This window comes from Momordica charantia (genome assembly GCF_013281855.1).
Source record: "Momordica charantia cultivar OHB3-1 chromosome 1 unlocalized genomic scaffold, Mcharantia_2.0 BLBB01000001.1, whole genome shotgun sequence".
Classification (NCBI taxonomy): Eukaryota; Viridiplantae; Streptophyta; class Magnoliopsida; order Cucurbitales; family Cucurbitaceae; genus Momordica; species Momordica charantia.
In genome coordinates this window covers 15514355-15519645 of record NW_028275157.1, presented here as the reverse complement: position 1 = coordinate 15519645, position 5291 = coordinate 15514355, and positions in this window count along the sequence as shown.

Genomic DNA, 5291 nt, shown 5'->3' with positions numbered 1-5291 from the left:
TTAGCACTTGTACTAGTTTGGTCTTTATGCTTTTGAAAAATTTATAGTAAATTTCTAACAACTTTGTTTGGTATACAATTCAGAAAGATCGAATAAAATAAATTCTGGTGACAGATTTATTTTTTAAAACAATTTTAAGATTTTATGTCCAAATAGTGAAAATTTAAATTTCAAACTAGAAATAAAATGCAGGGTTACATTATTATATTTATAAACATTGAAATATTGCATATTTAATTATTTACTTAAGGAAACCAATTTAATTTGCTATTGAATTAGGTTGTTATGTTTAACATAGTTCATATGCATAGTAAAAGTGGGCCCACCATCTCTCTTTTGGGTTTAAAATTAAAATAACTTTAGTTATATAATTTTGTGTAAAAGAGAAATAGTTCATATACATGGCTCAGGTGTACTATCATTTTCTTTTGGAAAAAATTGACAGTCCCAACTCAGACAAAAATGGGACAAAATTTTACCCTAATAACCAATTCATAATTCTTTTAGAATATAAAAGAATTTTAACCTTATGTTGTTAATTAATGTCTTTAACCAATTCATTTCAATTATGCTCAGATTGATAATGACCATAAATAAACTCACGCAATGTCAATTATAGACGAACTCGACCTCTTAATCTCAAGTAAACTATCACCGTTAGTGCAACAAATATCGGTCAAGGTCGACCTGTAGGCTGATTGGTGGAACTGAATAAACCAGAGCGAGCTGGAAAACTGTTTGATAAGAAAGGATTTGCACCAGAGTATAAACACTCAGACGCTCAAGTCAGTTTTGAAGTTTGACTTTAGAATTGAGACCAAGCTGAAACAACCCCCAATCTTCGAGAAGGCCACTCCTATTTCTTCCGACTTGTTGTGATCCGACCACTAGAATGTGACACCTGACTGCAGAGTGAGACAATTTATTTACAAATTTAAGTATCTAACAGAAAATCTGACCTACAGTTGGGCATGTAGGACCAAACATCAGCTTGTCGGATGCGCACGATCTAATTAGACAGACTTTCAATATCCTAAATCTCCAATATTTGACAAAGTGTTGCCGATCGTTCTTCTGGAGAAACAAGCTTCTAAGACAATAATGACCTGCCGATCCGTTCATTCTCTATCCTCCACGTAATTAATAAGAAAATGGAGGGCCATGAAAGGAGAAAAAAAAAAGAGGGGGGCATGCATTATTAGACGTCAAAATAAGGAAGAGAGAGAGAGAGAGAGGGGGGGGGGGGGGGGGGGGGGGGGGGGGGGGGGAGGGCCGCACGAGGGGTGTGTGAGAGATGAGATCACAAAAGAAGAAAAGAGTTTTTGCAGATGCCCTACTCTCTCTCTCTCTCTTCTCAACGATTCTACCTGTCGGCTCACTTTCTCTCTCTCCTCTACCATTTTTCATTTTCTCTATTTATATATTTACATACTTTTAATTTTGGTAAATTTTTTGATCTCTATGGTTTCAACATTTTTTTCTTTTTATTTTAGTCGGTGTACTTTCAAAACGTCTGTTTTGATCTTTGTATTTTTCAAGAGTGATCAATTTCGTCCTGTTTACAAAATATTAATACAAATTTTATTCTAAATAAAAAATCATTTGACAGTAAAAAAAGTGAACATAGTTTAGCGGTATTTGATATATATCTAAACAAAAAATATATATTATTAAACAAAATTTATGATTTTTTATATTTCAAGATATTTAGTGAAGTGTCATATGTTAAAATTATTATTGAAAAAGATAAAAATAAATAGACTAAATTAATTTACGTTTTGAAAGTAAAATGATTAAAACAAACAAAGTTGAAAATATGGTTCGATAAGATGAGATTTTGGAATTAATTAATAAATTATGTATCGAAAAATCGTTTTATTTTTAGGTGGAAATTTAGATTCTCATTTAATAATATGTCATATTTTTAAGTTTGAGTAGTCAGGGAATTTTGAATTTTGTATGGCGGAGTTTTTAGTGTTTATTCATGAATTAAATTAACGGTCATTAATTGAGCCAAAATTTAAATTTTGATTTGAACTTATAATTTTATTTATTTATTTTAATTATAGTACAACTTATAATTTTAAATTTCTTCTTGATGTGACAGTTCTCTAAATGCTTGTTAGATCTTTTCAAAGTTTTACATTTAAATTTGCTATTTGAGACCTTTATTATTTATTATTTTCTCTCTTTTTTTTATTTATGATACAGCAAATTTTTAAAAGAAAAAGACAATAAAGATAGAAGATTCTTTCTTATTAGATATGATGGTGTGACAAAAATCAATATATCTAATTAAATTTCACAAGACATGCACAAAATATTTTACCGAAATAAAAACAACGGATCTCTCTATGCTCAAAATTTAAGATTTGTATGATCCTGTTATCCCGTTTAAAGATACATTAGTGAATGGTTTACGATCGACTTAGGAAAAAAAAAGCAAATCCTAATTTTCAAATTGGCATTTCATCTTGAAAAAAAAGCAAGCCTATTTATTAGGGCCCTCTTTTAATTTCTCTATGGTTCAAATTATTCTTTTCTCATTCAAAATAGAAAAAAGAAATATATATTATATGGGCTTTGACAAGACAAGGTTTTATATTAAGAAAGGAAAGGACACAAAAGAAAAATAATAATACAAATAAAAAATACAATGGATGCTTGTTCTTGTCTGATGTTTCCTTAGCAAGAGGCTCCTAGTGATTAGATTGTCTGAATTGACAAATCATGTGGGATATAATTTAAATTTATAACTAACTTTTGTTTTAATTAATTGGATTTAATGGGTTGTGTTAGCAGAGGTTGAAGCATGTTATAGTTATTAAATGCAATCTTTTTAGAACTTTATGTGTATGATTATTGAAGTGGGATAATGATAATGAAATTGGATATTGTTTAGATTATTCTCTTTTTTTGTTGGGGCATTAAATAGTTAAATTTTACATTGGGAAGTACTTTTATTCCTTTTGATCTCTTATTAATCTTGTCTAAATGATTAGAATTAATGGTACTTTGACAAATTATTGTGAGTTTGTAGATGTGACGTGGAAGACGCTCTTTAAAATTTGAAGCTGAAGGTTAAAAAATACACACTTAGATCTAAAAAACAAGAACGAAATTAATTATATGTGTAATTATATCATTTAGCAAGAAGAAAATTAATTACACGTGGAGGAATTTGAACTACTAAAATGAAGAATTTAAATTGAATTGACATCTCTCTTCACACTATGTTGAGAATTTTGCGGCAAGAAAAGAAACTAGACATCGAAAAAATTAAATTAAATTGACATTTTTCTCTCGGTATACTACATCTCGAGAAATTTGAATTAATTGTTTTTTTTCTCTTTACACTACATGTTGAGGAATTTGAACTCTTGAAGGATTGCCCTCGAAGAATTTGAAATTCTAATGAAAATTAGACATTATATCGAAGAATTTGAACTAATTAACCCCGATATCTCACTCTCAAGTCTCAATGGAGCTGGAAAAAACAAGAATACAAAGCACATAACAATTTCAGATTCTCTTCAATACATTTTAATTGACAAAACAAAAACCTTAAATAGACATAATTGGAAGCAAAAATCATATCAAAATTTCCATTATTTCCTCTCCCATTGAAGATCAATTCCTTGAAAAAAAAATCAGAATGCCACCCAAAAAATGTGTCTTATTCTTAACTACAACAAAATAAACTCATCTTTCACCAACTCAACAAAGTTAATGAAAATCAAATACAGAAAAAAAAGAAAAGAAAACAGGGAATTCCCTTTAAAGGGTAAGAAAATATTATATACATATATATAGAGAGAGATTTGAAAATTAGAAAAGAAAATTAAAAAAAAAAAAACCATTAAAAAGAGAGAGTTTTTCAACTTGTTACATTATTAATGAGTAAATTGTTCTCAAGAAATTAAGCAAAATCAAAACGTACTGTTCCTTTGTACTTGGAATTACCTATGAACAAAATTAGAGAGAGATAGAGAGAGAGAGAGAGAGAGAGAGAGAGAGAGAGAGAGAGAGAAGAAAAACCAATCAGCCATTGATGCAGATTCAGCGGCGGCGGCGGCGGCGGTGGCGGCTGCGGCGGCGCGTGTGGAAAGTGGTCTAAGGATCGCCACGGTCATGGGAGCAGACGAGCATGGCGACACAGCGGCGGAGAATGTAGAATTTGGCCCGCTGCTTCTTCACCAAATTGCTGCATTTTTGGCCAAAGGATTTGCAACTACATGGATCACATTCAAAATTACCACTTTGATTTGACGAATTGTTCTTCTTCCCACTTTTTTCCTTCTTCACTCCATCTTCCATTCTTCTTCTCTTCTTCTTCTTCTTCTTCTTCTTCTTCTTCTTCTTCTTCTTCTTCTTCTTCTTCTTCTTCTTCTTCTTCTTCTTCTTCTTCTTCTTCTTCTTCTTCTTCTTCTTCTTCTTCTTCTTCTTCTTCTTCTTCTTTCTTTCTTTCATATTCAAACTCAAAACAAAACAAAATTCTACCAATTGGGTTGGGTGAAAATTGTTTCTTTTTATGGTGTTTTTTCTGTTTTCCCAATTCTGGGTTTTATTTGGTTTGGGTTCAAAATCCAAACCCACCCCAGATTTATTCTTGTGAGAGAGAGAGAGAGAGAGAGAGAGAGAGAGAGAGAGAGAGAAACAAGAAGAAGAAGAAGAAGAAAAAAGATGGATCTTTTTTGTGTGTGTGTAAATTACTGTTGGGGAAATGGATCCCACCATTTACGAGCAAGAATAGGTAACAGAGAGAGCAGCACATGAAACAAAGAATGGGCCAATGTTCTGCCACACATTTTTCTTTCCTTTCACCCCATTTTTCCAAGTGGTAATTTTCTTTTGCTATGTTATTGTTTTTATTTTCAATGATGTGTGAGGGAGAATTCAATCCATTAATTATCACGAAGATTATTTAAAGGTTACTATCAAACTAACCCAACCATACAATTATTTGTTTCTATTCTCGTGAGGTTATGATTTGATTTATTCCGACAATAGAATTTAAACAAGAAGTCTTCTTGCGATAATTGACATATATTTTCTAACCAAAGAATCATGAGATCAAATCCTTTCACAAGTATGTACTTAAAAAAAATCCCCTTATGACAGTGGTAAAAAATCCCTATATTAATGACATTCAATGTATAATAGAGGGAATTTCAAATTCATGTACCTTAAATGATACATTACCAATAAAAGGCAAAGGAAGGGACCCAGAAAGTAAATTATAAGAATATTATTAAAAACTAATGAGTAATTTTCAAAATTCAATACTTTAC